The sequence below is a fragment of the Leptonychotes weddellii genome, chromosome 5, assembly GCF_054177405.1.
Source record: "Leptonychotes weddellii isolate Sample4059 chromosome 5, ASM5417740v2, whole genome shotgun sequence".
Lineage (NCBI taxonomy): Eukaryota > Metazoa > Chordata > Mammalia > Carnivora > Phocidae > Leptonychotes > Leptonychotes weddellii.
The window spans coordinates 85,712,105-85,729,644 of NC_138373.1; the positions used below are offsets into that span (position 1 = coordinate 85,712,105).

A 17,540-nucleotide genomic window follows, 5' to 3' on the forward strand; every position below is an offset into this window, starting at 1 on the left:
TTACAGAATTATACAATTAATATTTTTCAACCCTTAATGAAATAATTGATTCAGGCAGTAATCATCAGTGGATTAAACCATTAGTTGCACAATGATTGATGGTGAATTTTATAAGGGAGGGATGAGGCTGTCACCACTTGAACTCACTGATCCATCTTAACACACTAAAAGACAGAAAGATAGAGAGATGATAGAGAGATAGGCAGGCAGATAGATAATGGAAATTGAATCTAATCAAGCCACTGCAACTAATTTCCATGTATAGTAAATATTTCCTATCTTGAGTATAGAAACAGTTGGATATAGTTCTACAGTGGATATAGAAACCAGTTAAGTAACACCACAGAAGAAAAATAAATAAATATAGACTCTGGAACATTCTATTTGACAACTGACCTGGATTCTGCAAGAAAATAGCATTAATAAGAGGGAGGAGTGGGAACTGTTTTCGATTAAAAAAGAATTAGAGACTTAACCAAATTTAATATGTGGTATTTATTTGGATCATCATTCAAACAATCTAATTGTAAAAATATTTTTTGCAACAACTTGGAAATTTTTATTATGCACAGGGAATTAGATGATTCCAAGGGAATTACTACCAGTTTTGTTAGTTTGATAATGACACTGTTGTTATATAGGATATGTTCATACTTTTGAAGATGCTTATTGAAGTAGGGGTAAAATTGTATGGTATCTTGGATTTGCATTTAAATACTTCTGCAAATTAAAAAAAAAGGGGTGGGGAGGAATAAATTAAACAACCAATGTTGAATACAGGAATTCTTTGTACTTTTACCTTTCCTTTTGTGATTATTTGAAATTTTTTATAATACATTTTTTAAGTTTAACCAAATGACAAATGCAGGGAGGCATGAGTTGGAGTATTGTTGACCAAGCAGAGAAAATGGCATAAGCAAGCTCTGACTCAAGAAACAACATGACTCAAGAAACAGCAGCACAAGGTAGAGTCAGGTAACAGATAACCTTGAGTGCCATGCTATGGAGCTTGGGCTTTACCCTGTAGAATATGGGCAACCAAGCAATGGTTTTAAGCAGAGATTGATGTGGTTAGATTACACTCTAGTCTAAACCATCACTCCAACAGCCCAGTGTAGAGTGGATTTCAGGAAAGCAAGCTTGAAGAAATGAAGTCCAGTCAGGAGCCTGCTGCAAAAAAAGACAAGGGATAACAAAGGATTAAAAGAGAGTGGGAGTGGGCGCCTGGGTGGCTCAGTTGGTTAAGTGACTGCCTTCGGCTCAGGTCATGATCCTGGAGTCCCAGGATCGAGTCCCGCATCGGGCTCCCTGCTCGGCAGGGAGTCTGCTTCTCCCTCTGACCCTCCCCCTCTCATGCTCTCTCTCTCTTTCTCATTCTCTCTCTCAAATAAATAAAATCTTTAAAAAAAAAAAATCCAAAAGAGAGTGGGAGTAAGATAGAGGGGTCACGAATTACCCATTGGAAGGGAAAGAACAAGAATCAAAAGGTGACTTTCAACTTTCTGAAGGAGTAGCTAAGTGACTTTGATGTTGAGATATGGAATTCAGGAGGAAAAGTATATTCAGAAAAAAGGGGGAGAGAGGAAATGATTAAGTTCATGTTAAGTATGTCAAATTTGAGGTTTGTGTGGGACATCTGAGCTAGTTACACATGTACAGCTCAGGGCATCAGTCACAACCAGAGCTATTCATTCAAGAATCTTCAGAATATAGACAGCAGCTAAAACCCTAAGAATGGACAAGAACATTCTACTCCATGATCCAGGTGTTGTTCTGTCACTACCCAGTATCTAGTCCAGTATCTAGCATGGTGTGGTGCTCTTAATAAGTACTAAATAAATCATATATAAGATTGCCTAAGGAGAGCATGAAGAGTGCACAGATCAGTGAGCTCAGGGCAGAACTCTGGAGGCTCAGTGCTAAAGCGTGAAAGCATAAAGAGGTCCCCTGAAGGAAGTAAATAATAAGGCGCAGTTGAGAAGGAGGACAGAGACCACACAGCCACAAAAACAAATTGTCCATTCACTGGGCCAAATCGAGGTACCGATGATCTTAGCCTTCCTGAATCTCTGAGGCGAATGACCTACTTTCTCATCCTAAAAATAAAGATAAGTAGCAGCATGATGGCCAGTCAGTAGACAATACCACTATCTGTGTGACCATGACCATGTCATTTAACCTTTCTATTCTTTCCTTATTTTTAAAATGAAGCCTATGAACTATATTATCTCTAAGGTTACATTCAATTCTAAAATTCTACAAAAGCAAATCCTTTGGTTTAAAGTGTTCCGAAGATAGTAAAAGCCAAGTAACCACTTTGAGATCCATTACATTTTATGCTGGACTTCTGCTCTACTCACTCTCTGTGCTTTGCTTCATCCTCATTTCCTCTCCCACCTTTTTTTTTTTTTTCTATAAGTGGTCTCTAAACTGCTTCAGGGTGAAAGTGATGGACCTTATATGAACATAAAAATGACCATGACATTTATGGCAACAAATAAAAGATGACAGATGAGATATGTCAGGGCCAGAATTTATTTATGCCAATATTTCACAAACATAAGAAATACTAATAGATAAGTTCCTAAAATTCTCTTTGGGGATAAAAACTAATTAATAGTGATGACCAAAATGCCATTAGCCCAGTAAGAATCATGGGAGCACATAATACTGGACCTCCTAACCTCTGGGAAGTTAGATAGATGAACCAGACCCAGCACTTGTGGAATGTGCTGGCCTCTTGTCAGCAAGCTATAAAGAGGCCCTCGCTTTTATTTGATCCGCACTTCTATATGGTTGTCATGCTCTTGGCCCAGCAAATAACTAGAAAATTAGCTCATGTTACTGAAGCAAATCCGTTAACTTTGTCTTATCTACACTAAATATGTAAATCATGTCAAACAGATTGTACTTTAATGTTGGAACCAGAAATCCATTTACAGTCATAAAACCCAGACAATGAATCTGACATTCCCAATCATATTTTATTGTTAGACATTGAGAATATCGACCACAAAATTTAGTAAAAAATGATCTGATTTCTTTTCACTTAATCTATATTAATGGCTTCACAAACCATTTTAAGAATAAATAAGAAGAGAGTTGTCATCTGAATAAGAAGTTATGTTTACTACATTAGAAAAATTATTCAAATAGACTGGAATCACCTTTCTCAAATTACTCTCGCAATCGGGTAGCTACAGAAAACAAGTGCATTTTCAAGCTCAAAATAGACATTTGTTCATCTTGCTATCAACAATCAACACACAGGTGAGCACAGTGTGTTTTGGAAGCAACTACAGAACACAGAATAAAAATACAAAAAAAAAATAGGATATTCCACACATTGATGATAAAGTGGATAAATATATATTCACTGCCCAGAACAGAGACTATGCATATGATAGAGATGACCTGAGCTGAGACCAAGAGTCAGATGCTTTAACTGACTAAGCCACCCAGGTGCCCCCATATGACAGAGATTTTTAACTGGATCTGGTTCTCTACAATTCAATCAACTGGTTCCAATTTTCAAATTTTTAATGATCTTAAAAGAGTTATGTCTCCAAATGTTGATTAAGACAAATCAAATTAAACACCCTTTGGAGGGGTCATTATATAGGCAGGAAGAGAAAAACCAGGCAGGAAGACCAGGTAGATAAGTAAATGGGATGCAGATCACTGGCAACAGAAGTTGGATAGTTAAAAGTTATCAGAAACACATGTATGCATCTTTTAAAAATACACTGGCCTGGGTAATAGCCCCAGAGATTCTGACAGTGCCTGAATGTTAAATAGCCCCAGAGATTCTGACAGTGCCTGAACGTTAAAATTCTACAGGTGATTCTGATGATCAAACAGGATTAAAATCAGGGAATCTAAATCAAAAGGTAGAAGATCTGTGGAGAAAGAACCCATGTGAGGTACTAGCATGTTCTTGAGGCGAGGATCTGGCCCCAGCAAGAATTTCTTACACACATGAATCTGGATCAGGAGTCAGTCCCAGGATATGAGTACTCATGCTGAACAGCAACTAAGTGTTCCTGGCTGGAAAAGGAAATGAAAGAAGAGAAGCCAAGAAAGGATAATCTTTAGAGTGCACTCCACTTATTTTCACAATCACACAAATCTTAGGCAGTTATAACAAATTGCTTCGTATGTGAGCGTCTTGCCTTGTCTCCACGTCTCCACTCCCAAAGAAAGCAAATTCTGTAGGACGAGGGAATGTGACTTATACTTTATTGGAATAGGCTGGGTATACAGAAGACATGCAATAAATTACTATAACTACTTTACTGCAAAAAAATCTCTACACCACCCCCCTCCCTTTGCTCTTTGTCCTCCTCCCTGAAGTCACATGAACCAGAACAATTATTTCTCTTTTGACTTTTGCTTTCAAATATCTGAATTTATTTTTAAATTCATATAATTTTTAATTTTCTAAATTAACTGTTTTTTGATAATCTATTCACCTCCCACTTAACCTAGTCATACCTCTTTCTCCACATACCAAAGGTTCCATGATTATGTGAAATCTCTATGTCAATTTATATGGCATGAACCTAGAAATTACTGATCAGGAGCTGTCAAAAAACATTTAGTCACTTCAAATTGCATTGATTTATTTCTAAATATAACATTTGAGTTCATTTTTCAAAATCTCAATGGAATCAATTCAATAAACATTTATGGATCACCTCTGATTTTTATCATAAATTTTAGTGAGTCAGATAGACATTTATGAATTTGCTCAATAAAAAACACATTGAAATTATCACTGCAATACATTTTAAATGACTATCCATTATCATGATTAAATCCAGTATTGAGTTGGTTATTGCTTGAAACAACGAAGTACCACTACTTAAATCTATATTCCAATCACAAGGGAGAAAAAAACAAAGAATCATAACAAAAAAGATTTTTAACTCTTGAAAACTTTGTAGCAAAGTATTCAAGCACGCTGACCTTCCTCTCCGCCAGAAGTTCAGAAACTTGAATCAACTCTAGTAAAGTGATACTCTGTTCAGATGTCTTAGATTTTCCCAGTTTAAAAGCTGTCCTAAAATACTGATACTTGATCTCTCTACTACTGGAGTAGTAATCTACATAATTTAGGAAAGTTGCTAAGACTGTCATAAGCTCTAAATCCTTTTTGAAATTAACCACAAAATCCTACTTCCATCCCTCCCGTTTTCACCAGAAGTTTAACAACTGACTCTTACTTTATTTCCAGAGATCAAAGTTTAATAAAACTGAAAAATACTTAAGACTTAAATATAACACCTTTAACTTAATGAAGACAATGTGGATATATGCTCCTTTTTTTTTTCCTTCTGTATCTTGACACACTGAATATCTGCAGCATAGCTTAAAAGAAGAGGTAGAGAGAATGGTACAACAGAAAGAGATGTGAATTCACTGGAAGTCATAAGTGTTGGGTTCTAATTTTAACTTTGTTTCTAACCAAATAAAATTGCCTTGAGCACTCACTCTAGAACTCAATTTCTGCATCTATAACATAAGGAACTTCTTATCAAGTTATTTTTCAGGTCTTTTCCACATCCAGGATCGCAGGTATATAGAGTTATGTGTAAATTCAAGTAGAATCTGTTCAAACAAGGACTCTATAATCCACCCAGAGTCTTTTGTGTTAACTTGATAGAAAAAAAAAAAAAAAAACAATCAAGTAGGCCTAATGAGGTTTGAGGAACATTCAAAGTGGTGTTTAGGTATTTTCTTAAGTACTTAGGAATCCAATATGGTTTCTTCTTACAGATGAAATCTCCATATTTTTTTTATTCTTATGTTAATCCCCATACATTACATCATTAGTTCTAGATGAAGTGTTCCATGATTCATTGTTTGTGCATAACACCCAGTGCTCCATGCAGAACGTGCCCTCCTCAATACCAACCACCAGGCCAACCCATCCTCCCACCCCCCTCCCCTCTAGAACCCTCAGTTTGTTTTTCAGAGTCCATCGTCTCTCATGGTTCGTCCACCCCTCCGAATGAAATCTCCATATTTAACTCAATACAAAGGCAAGGGTTGTTGCTTTCCCAAATGAAATCTCTTGTTTGTAACCTGGCATGCATTTCTTCTAATCAAAGGAGAAGCAGAATACTTGGGAATAATTAAAGGGATCTCCAATATATGCCTATGCCTTTCCTCTCTGACAAACTAGGGGTCAAATTCAGACCATTATGTTTCTTTACATACTTTTGTATATATCTGGGAACAGCACAGAAATGTTTGAGGGAAAATGCTATAGCTACTCCCTATTCTGACTTTAATTATAGTTTTCAGGATTGCCACTGAGTTTCATCCGTTTAAAAAAAAAATGCCCCACTCACATGCATATTTCCCCTGGAGGAAATAAATTCCTCTTATCTTCTCAAATTGTCATGATAAGTTTGTGAAACTACAGAACTATACAATTTTAAAGATAGGAAACCTTAGAGATTTTCTAACACAATTCTTATCCTAACATAAATGGTCCACCTCTTTCTCTATAATAAGACTTTTTCACTACTTTATAAGGCAGTCCTCTCCATTGTTGGGCAACTCTAGTTTTTTGGAGGCTTTCCATTTCATGGTGCTAATATGATTTTCATTTAATTGTTGGTATTTCTTTGAGAGCAACATAAGGGCAATCTACTATCTCTCCCATATGCCAGATCTTCAAATATTTGAAGACAGTTGCGATGTCCCTACGTGGGCCTCTGATTCTCCTCAAGTTTATCAGTAGGGCCTTGCAACAATTAGCCAATGACTTCTTTCAATACCACCATCAAACCACTGGCTTATTAACCATTTAAATCTATATTCTTTTTTTCCAAGGAACCACTCTCAAGAGTATCATTTTAGCCTTACATACTACTTTTACATTTATCTGTACGTTGAATCCTGATTATTTGATCAAATATGTAAGTTACCACTTCAAGATATTTGTCACCTAAAGATCTGGTGAGCACACTTTTAATGAAGTTGTCAATAAAGACAAGGGCAAGGTCAGTGTCCATATCCCAATAACACTAATCCATTAAGCAATTATCTATGAGTTCAGTTGTTCTTCCTACCAAAAATCTACCTAAATATCTCATGCTCTCATTTACCCATTACCCAACATTTTTTTTTCACGACTATATAAGCAAGTTCTTCTGTAAGTTCAAATATACATTCATCTTGGACTGGAGATTTGAATTCATTGTAAGAAGTTGTTATTCTATTCTCTTTTTTTAAGATTTATTTATTTATTTGAGGGGGGCAGCAGAGGGAGAGAATCATCAAGCAGACCCCCCATTGAGTGCAGAGCCAGATGTGGGGTTCAATCTCACAACCCTGAGATCATGACCTGAGCCGAAACCAAGAATCGGACACTTAACTGACTGAGCTACTCAGGCACCCCTTATTCTATTCTTTATTCCAGCATAGGCTTTCATTTCCTCTTAAGTATGCTGAAACCTCAACCTTCCAGTTTGGAAACAAAACAAGAGGAGTTCTTCCTCTGCTGTGTCAATTATTAATATTATAGTCCAGTGTTATCACAGTAGATTTTTGAGAGCAAAGATCTTATTATATTTTAGTACTCACAGTGCAAACAAGATAATGTGGCATAGAAAAGGTTCCCAATAAATGTCTGTAGAATGAATAAATGCCCATGATCATTAACTCTCCTCAAGTTCATGCTTTTCTTAATAGGCCCTCGCTTTGTACCCTTCTATCTTTGATACTTACCCCTTTAAATTCTGTGTTTATCAAAGAGTTCCAGATATAGTTACACTTTTATTTAACTTCTTTTCTTTCTCAGCAGGATTATTCTCAATTATATAGTCAGAATTACAATTTTAGAGCATCTCATCCTTCGTGAGCTATATTTCTTCTTTATAATCTCTGTACAAGGAATTATAAATCAGGCAACATTCATGCTTAATTGGTATTTTCAGTACAATTTTTTTGTTTCTTCCTCCATTCTTTATGTTTCAGCTTCAAAACATTTAGGCTTCTAACACTAGAAAAGATAAAAATAATAATATAAATTTGTTCTTTTGTATCTTTAAAGCTTTTATATTTACTTGCAATGTGCTAACTCCTTAAATTAATCTGTAGAATGATTTAAAATCTTAATACTTACTAAACAATAAACAAGAAAATAAAAACTTATTCTAAGGAATTTAAATACTGAACCTAAAATACACATTAGCTTTCAAAAGCAGGCATATTATAACTGATCCTTTAAAATCATACTTAGTAATTTAAATTATAATAATGCCTCAGTTATATATCAAGTGTTTTCCAAACCTCAGCCATCTGAAATGGCTGTGACACCCAGTTCTAGCCCCCCATGTCTTGCTGCCTTTCTACCAAAGAGGAAACATCTTGAGCAGCTAATTAATAAAATGAATAGCATTTAAAAACAGAAATCTCCAAAAAGACCAAAAACCATTCATAACTCTACATGACCATGCAGCTCATAAGAGGAGGGCCATCAGGGGTGCCTGGGTGGCTCAGTCAGTTAAGCGTCCTACTTTTAATTCGGCTCAGGTCATGATCTCAGTGTCCTGAGATAGAGTCCTGCACTGGGCTCCATGCTCAGCAGGGAGTCTGCTTGAGATTCTCTCTCCCTCTCCATCTCCCCCCCCAACCCCACCCACATTCTCTCTCATTCTCTCTAAAATAAATAAATAAATTTAAAAAATAAAATAAAACGAGGGGGGCCATCACTTGCTGAGTGTGGATCTAATGGCCAAGTCAACAGGCACTAAGCTCAGAAGCACGGAAAACTCGGTGGAGAAAGGCAGAGAGACGATAAGATAGGGGAAGTGGGAAGGTGGAGAAAGTATCAAAAGAGAGAAGCAGAGGAAGTTTAATGCAATTACTACAAGCAGACAGAAAAAAAGAGAGTCATATACCCTAGGCAGTCCTTGGGTCTCAAGAGATGACAGCTTGGAACAATAATTCATATCCTTAATGATGACTCTGGACCACCAATGGATGTTTAACCCTGACCAAACATATTATCAATTAACAAATGTTTTCTGTCAAAGAAAACATATTTGTATGTTTTTTGTCACCCTCCCCTAAAGGTTTAAAAATTAGCAATAGGCAGGTAAGCTTATATTTGTGCCACAATTCTCTCAGCAAAACACTAAAAAGCTGTCCTTGCATCAGAATTCAAATTAATTTAAAAATTAATAAGACAATTGTATAGTAGCTATACCTCTACAAACATCTGGAAATCTTTTTTTTTTTTAAAGATTTTATTTATTTATTTGAGACAGAGAGAATGAGAGAGAACACATGAGAGGGGATAGGGTCAGAGGGCAAAGCAGACTCCCTGCCGAGCAGGGAGCCCGATGCGGGACTCGATCCAGGGACTCCAGGATCATGACCTGAGCCGAAGGCAGTCGCTTAACCAACTGAGCCACCCAGGTGCCCAAACATCTGGAAATCTTATTGACACCAACTACTACTATTTTCAAGTAGAAAATCACTCCCAGGGCCGCCTGGGTGGCTCAGTCATTGAGCGTCTGCCTTCGGCTCAGGTCATAATCTCAGGGTCCCGGGATCAGGCCCAGCATCAGGCTCCCTGCTCAGCGGGAAGCCTGCTTCTCCCTCTCCCACTCCCCCTGCTTGTGTTCCCTCTCTCGCTGTGTCTCTCTCTGTCAAATAAATAAATAAAATCTTTACTTTTTTATTTTTTTATTTTTTTATTATGTTATGTTAAATAAAATCTAAAAAAAAGAAAAAGAAAACCACTCCCATTTCATCACAAACAGTAAGAGAAAATGTAGTTTCAAATAGAGAACAAAGTGCAATTCAGTGTCTTGAATCCCTCAGAAAATCAGTTTCTCACAAACTTCAGCGTTATTTTATATATGACTTACTGATCACAAATTTTATTAACCAGATTTTAAACAAACCTGATTTTAAATCACCTTGGAAAAGCTCCATGTTAAGGCTCAAATTCTCCCATAGTTAATCAGAAAATGCTGGGGAAAAGGAAAGAATAAGAAACTAAAAGATAGCTTTTCTTTCCTCCAGGATATACAAAGAATCACTTATATCTCAGCCAAATATATTTAGAATATTGGCAGCTCAAATTGGCATGATTGACACAAGTAGGTAACACTCAAAACAAACCCAGGGCTAGGGAAAATTGTATCATAAGCAGTTTTGTGATCCATTTTTTCCCTTCTGTAAAACAGGTAAGAGAATGCTCAAAGATATCACACATAGTCATTTACATACAGTATCATTTTATGGAATTTTCCAAGGTGTTAATTAAAAGTTTTAATGAATGTTAATCATCTGTCAATTTCATTGGCAATCTCTGTTCAACCATATGCTTCTCTTTTACACCTGTAAGTTTTTTTAAAAACCATTACTTTAAATTGTTTTACTTCCTTAACATGATATTTATATTAATATTTAGGAAACAAAACTTCTGCAATCCTATACAGCAATGTTCTATAGCTCATTTATGTATTTCCTAACTTCCTTAAATAAGGTATGAGTATGTAGGATTTGCATGATCATTATACTTCCAAGTGAGGATCTAAAAATCTTTATTCCTTTTAAAAATATCTTTATTCTTTCAAAGTTAAACTGGTTTTATGCCCAGGAAACAATTCTGAGCCAGAAAATTAAACATGGCATTGCATCCTAGAACCCTAGAAATGAAATTCCATCTCATTAAATCACTATACAACTTTTGCTACCTTCATCTTTCTCTGGTTCATATGTTTTTACATTCAATCCTTCATTCATACATTTTTATTTACTGAGCACTTGGAAGTACTGGGCATACAGCAATGAACAGAACATGCAAATATTTCTCTCCTCAGTGAGCTTACCTTCTAGTTGAGGGAGGCAAGAAAACTAAGAAAATGGATAGTAAATTCAAAATGGTAATTAGAGCTGCAAAGAAAAACAAACCAGGAAGTTGAGAAAGGGAAGAGAGGAGGTAAGTGAGTTCTTGAAGAGGGGTGGAAAGGCTGTTGAATTTTGAGGTAGGGTGGCCAGAGAAGGACTCACTAAGAAAATACATTTGAGTAAAGACCTACAGAAGGAGAGACAGCAAGGCATGCAGGTATCTGGAGGAAGAGTATTTTATGCAGCAGGAGCAGCAAGTGCCAAAGCGCAGGGTGGGAGAGTGTGAGGAGTATTTGAGGAACAAGCATCAAGTGTGGATGGACCAGACTAAACAAAAGAGAAGGTATTAGGCTAGGAAGTCCGAAAGGAAGGACAATAACAAATATGACGGCCTTGTAGGCCACAGTAATATCGTGGCTATTGATTCATAAGAGAGATGGAACCATGAAGGCTTTGAACAGAGGAGAAACATGATCTGTCTACATTTTTAAATGGTCACTCTGACTGTCTGTTAAAAATTGGCTAGAGATGGGCAATGGTGTTAGCAGGGACACCAGTTAGGAGGCTACCGAAATAATCCAGATGAGAGATGACGATAGCTTGAACTCAAATGGTAGCTAAAAAAGTGGTAAGAAGCAGTCAGAATTTGGATATATTTTAAAGGTAGAAAAGGCAAGATTCCTGAGAGACTAGGATATTAAAGAAAGAACAGCATAAGGATGATTTCAAGGATTTCTCCTGGACAACTGAAAGAATGTAGTTGCCATAACTGAGATAGAAAAGACTGTAGGAGTGCTCACTTCAGCAGCACATACACTAAAATTGGAACGATACAGAGAAGATTAGCATGGCCCCTGCGCAAGGATGACACGCAAATTTGTGAAGCGTTCCATATTTAAAAAAAAAAAGAAAGAAAAGAAAAGACTGTAGGAGAAGCAGGGGGAAAGCAGGAGTTCATTTTTGTACCTATTATATAAAATTGCCTATTAAACATTCAGTGACATTTGTCAACTAGGCAGTTGGATATAGGAGTTTAAAGTTCAGAGGAGCTTGGTGTCCAAATATATATTTAGAAGTCATCAGTGTACATAGGACATTTAGAGCCATTAGACTGGATGAACAAAGATTTTTGTTTTGATACAAATGAGAAGAGGTCCAAGAATTAAGCCCTAGGGCACGCCAATGTTTAGAGATTACAGTGATGAAGATGGACCAAATAAAGAAAAAAACTGATGACACAGGAGACAGAAAGGATATGGATGGAGTAATGTATGAGCCAGCCAGAGGAAACAGACTGTAGGATGTTGTGCACAGGTGGAGGAGTGAGCCTTTACTAAGACCAGTGACACTGCATACACAGGAAAGAGGAGAAGGCAGAGTATACGCCAGTGGGTACATAGCTATGGTGACAGAAGTTTTGAGAATCCTCTTCTTGTTCATTTAACTTTCTAGAAGAAATGCGATGCAAGACCATGAGCTGAGATTGTGGATGGGAGAGGAGGCATGACAAGTGTAATGAGTGTAAGAAAAAAAGAAGGGAAGTGGGTTCTCCCGGCCACAGCAAGCCAGGCTCTCCTCCACCACTGGGCCCCAGCAAATGTTAGTCTTTCTCCCATGAAACCTGTTCTCCTGGATCATCACACAGATTCTTCCTTCTTATCATTCAGATTTCAACTCAAATGTCATCGTCTTCCCTGATTACCCCAACCAAAGCAGATCCTGGGAACTACTCTTGATCATACTCTGCTATTTCTTCTTATTCTTTATAAAGTATCATATTTCTTTATTAATAGTTTATTTTCTGTCATGCTCACTAGATTGTAAGCTCCTTGAGGGCAAGGGCTGTCTAGTTTGTTCACTGCTTTAGCTCCAATGCCAAAAATAGTGCATGGCACCTAGTAAGAACCTCACTGACCAACTTATGGGCTATATTTGTTGCTGAAACCATATACAGGAACTCTGAAACTAGTTATAACCTCTTTTGGGACATGACCTGAACTAACCTCTAGTTATTTCACTGAGACAACAATTCTGTTTTCAAATTCCACCAAAAACACTACCAGTAATAAGGACTCTACTTCTGTTTTTCTTTTCATTTTCTCTATTGTAGATTATTTTTGTCTCTTTAAATGTTGCTAAATATAACCTAAAGAAAATAATGGGAATTTTCTGACATTCTGCAAATAAGTACATTAACCCGGACCATAGTCAACATCTAGGTTCAACTCTTCACCTTGGAGCAGCTTGAGGAACATAGACATGAGCACTTAACCAACTTGTTTCTCAGGGGAGCTGAATGTCCTACTTCTTTCTTAAGAAAAAGAGCTATTTTTCTGAGAGAGTGAGTGAGTGAATCACTACCAGTTGTAATAAGTGTAAGTATCAATTATTTTAGAAATGGTGAATTAAGTTTATATGATTTTAAAAGTTACTTTTCCTTTAGGGCACATTACTTATTTGATTCAAATGGATGACACTAGCAAAACATTCATTTACAAAAAGCTATCCTCATCACACACTTCCCTAAATGCAAGTTTAATAATTTGTATTATTTTTGTTTTATTTCAGGGCAAATATAAAGAAAGAATAACCTCCTTATGGCTCATTATGCAGCATTTTCATGAGAAGGAAGCCAACGAATTCAAGAGGACACTGTGTTAATATAAGCCATGACTAACATGCTCTCTTCTTAGCCACGTCTCAGGATTGCATTTACACAAAGTGGCAGAGTTGGCTCTGCTGGTTTTGAATGTACGTCCCCTTTTATGGAAAATATCAACAGGGATTTTTTTTTCCATGGCTGGAGGTCTTTTCCTCATCTAAATATTAAAGTCTGATAAGTCTTTCCAACTTACTGGAGCATAATCATGCTTGCTACTTGTTAATTAGGATCAGGGTGATAACTATTAAAAGTTGAAAGAGTTTCCTGGTGGTTGCAACAAGTTTCAACATGATCCCAAGCTTTGTCAATAACCACAAGGGGAAAAAGAAAGCAAAAGGAAAATGCCTCTCTAGAGTCCCTCATTTCTGAGAGAAGGGTGAATGCTACTGCTATTATATCACTCTCATTTGAAAGATATCTTAATATCAAAGGAGGACAAATGGTGGACCAAGCCATGTTCAGAGTGGAGGATACAGCCCAGCCAGAGAGCCAGGAGATCTGGGTTCTATGACCAATTCTCCTACTTATTTAGGTGACCCTCAATTTCCTCCAGTGGGTTTGGAGTAAGAATTAAAGATGTCCCAGTTTTAAAATTCTATTTCGACTGGCCAATTTAAAATCTTGAAAAAAATTCTGCAAAACACTCCTCAAAGGCTGGGCATTATAGTTTGTCTTTTTTTACTAGGCAAATACTCAGTATTTTGATAGCTAGTATTGGAATGCCACTTTTCAATGACAGAATGTTTGAGCTCTCACATACATTATCTCATTTAGGCCTCTGAGCAATCTTGCAAAATGCGTTGTAACTGCTTCCTTCACAAACTAGGAAAGAAAGAGAATGAGGGCAGAAAAGAGACCAAGTGACTTGCATAAAGTCAGAATGGAGGTTCCACACCCAGAAATACTTGTCCCTATCACTTCACTTGGAATTATAACTCATCGGTACAAGCCCACGTCTAGAGACCAGCTGCTATATGGAGAACAGAAACAAGCAATAAATACAGAGAGAATTTAAAAAAAAATCTCTGAGAAAAGAAAGATTACAAATGGCTCCCATGAACTCAGATAATATATCACATTACTTTACCACATTGGGTTTTTTCCCCACCATTTAATTCACTGTTCTTCAGAGAAGTCAGTCTAAAATAAATTTGTCTGCAGTGGCAAATTTCCTAAAACAAATATTAAACACGGCTACTGGGATTTCTGTAGCATGTTATCAAAATAATGAGTTATAAATACTCGATTTATATACCACATACCTATTAACAAAAAGAAAATATACACATTATCCCCTAGGCCTGAACTAAAATTTATATTGACATTAGTCAAGGAAAAAAAAAAAAAAGAAAACAAGGAGCAGAATCTTGGGAGAGTTCAAGTATAAAGGTCACAGGAGGTACTGTCAACACTCAAAGGTACCGTCAGAAACCTTATTCCAAACTGCAGAACAACCAAAACGAATATAACCCAAAAGCAGACCTTGTGGGTTTTCTCCCCCCAGGGGTTATAACTTGCAGAACTAGTGCCATTCCAGCTGAAAACGATAAAGTTTGAACTTTATCAAAAGGTATACAGCATATAAAAAAGATCATAAACCCATCAATAAAAATAATTGTAAGTCTAGCTGCACTGCTGCTCTGTATTTCACCAAATCAAGGAAGGAACAACTAACATCTACTGGAATGTTATAGTTTACAAAATGTGTTCATGCAACTGACTCATTTTAATGCTCACAAAAATCCTATGCGTTAAACCCCATTTTGCAGGTGAAGAAAGGGAAATTCAGAGAAATTAAGTGGCCTGAGACAAAAACCCAGATGATGGCTTTAGATTCTCTCCCTCCCAGGCTGTTTTTGAAGCAGCAATACAAAAAACCAGGTGGGGTGTCTTATAGGACTAATGGACAACATATATTTAAGCCATTAAGAACTAGGAGTAGTCTTGGGCGCCTGGGTGGCTCAGTCGGTTAAGCGACTGCCTTCGGCTCAGGTCATGATCCTGGAGTCCCGGGATCGAGTCCCGCATCGGGCCCCCTGCTCGGCGGGGAGTCTGCTTCTCCCTCTGACCCTCCTCCCTCTCGTGCTCTCTGTCTCTCATTCTCTCTCTCTCAAATAAATAAATAAAATCTTAAAAAAAAAAAAAAGAACTAGGAGTAGTCTTGTAAGAATAATACGTAGAACTTTCCTAGAAAGGCAATTTTTATTGCCCTTCTCCACTCAATATCCAATATGTAATAAGAGCTGATTTAGGGATTTAAAGTACAAGAAAAACAGAAAAGAGGGAAGAAGGAAGGACAAAAGGAGAAAGGTAGAAATAGAGGAAGGATAAACTTCCTAACTTAGCTAAATAAGTGGATTCTCTTCTCTGGACTAGAGACTGTGATAGCAATATGCAATTGTACAGAGTAGGTTAAAGAGTAATGTCTTAAAATTTAAACCAAAAAATCTGTAATTGAAATTTACATAGAAATACTGAGATAAAGAAAACTGCTAAAATCTATTAAAACTGCTAAGATCCCATTGTACTCTCAAAAAAGTTGTCTGTGGTAAACTCATGGCAGAAACAAAGGTTATTTACAAAGCCAAATCAAACTTAATTCAAATTTAAAGAAACTGATAGCTAATTCAAACTAATCCAAACCTTATTTTTAGTATATACATTAATTTGAATTTTCCCCAGTAGTCACCTCACTAGGAAAATTTATTCTATTTCTTAATCCTCAAGAAATGGCAATTCCCTAAATAATTTGAGTTTTCAAATTATCTGCAATAAGATAAAATAGTACTCAGCTATTTTCTCTTAATCCAACATTCTTTGTTGAACCTACTTTGCTTATATCAACCCTTCTAACATTATTCCTTATGATGGAGCATTCCGAGGAACTTTGGGGGTATGAAAGTGAGGGATTTGGACATAGGCATACCTGAAATCCCTCTAACATGAAAATGATATGAGCTGGTGAATAATCACTTTATTATTAAGTAAGTCTCCAAAATGATAGTCTTTTAAAAATTTGTTACTATGTATATTAGTCATGAAATTCTCTTTGTATATATAACTGGCTATGTTTCTTACTGTTAATCTACAGAATGATCTATTTGCAAGCAACTGCACCAGTCGACAAGTGGCCAGACTGGTCTTAAAGAGCCAACAAATAAGTTCAGATGCAGAAACTCCCTGAAATAAATTTTATTGTTATGAAAATTGAGGCAACCTCTGACCAATATTAAGCAGAAAAAAAATTAAATCTACATTTAAAATATTTAGGCCCTGGAAATATTGAAATTATAATCTGAAAAAGCCAAAAAGACATATTATTTTTCCATTTGAACACCTTATCTTAGCTCGGAATTAATGGTTTTGAAAGACTGCCTTTTTCATAATTTGGAAAGAGCAGGCACACACCAAGCTATAAAAATGGACACATTTTTGTACGTCTGTTATAATAGATGAACACAAAAAGCCTTGAAATACATTGTGATTATGCAAAGTATAACCTATAAAATAATGTAACATATTTTAAAACTATTTTAAACCTTGACAGGAAAGTAAGTATGGTCCTTCAAGTAACTGAACTTAAGAAACTAGGTACTCATCTTCCTGTTACTACCATTGCTTAAAACACTTTTGGAGCTTAACACTTTTCTCATCCTCCAATTAACAACGGACCCAAGAAAACAGATCTGTTACCTGAGCACCACAATTTGTACTGCCCTCCACACCCACTCCCCTTTTGACTACCTGCCTGTTTTATTAACCAGACTTGGCTCAGATATATCTTTTGACTATTTTGAAATACAACACCTCTCTTCCAAGTTAAAAAATTTGCCCACGGGAGCCTGGGTGGCTCAGCTGGTTAAGCGTCTGCCTTCCGCTCAGGTCATGATCCTGGAGTCCCGGGATCGAGTCCCGCATCGGGCTCCCTGCTCCGCGGGGAGTCTGCTTCTCCCTCTCCCACTCCCCGTTTGTGTTCCCTCTCATGCTTTCTCTCTCTCTC

At 36.8% G+C, this 17,540-nt stretch overlaps 1 protein-coding gene and 1 non-coding gene across 14 annotated transcripts in view; one reads left to right on the plus strand and one right to left on the minus strand.

The window, feature by feature from the left end:
* Positions 1-17,540, minus strand: part of SOX5 (SRY-box transcription factor 5) — a 993,366-nt gene that overhangs the window by 942,476 nt on the left and 33,350 nt on the right. The gene's annotated exons all lie outside the window — the stretch shown is intronic.
* Positions 11,671-11,777, plus strand: LOC115942526 (U6 spliceosomal RNA). The gene has a single exon (XR_004077151.1). It is a non-coding gene; the product is annotated as a U6 spliceosomal RNA (small nuclear RNA).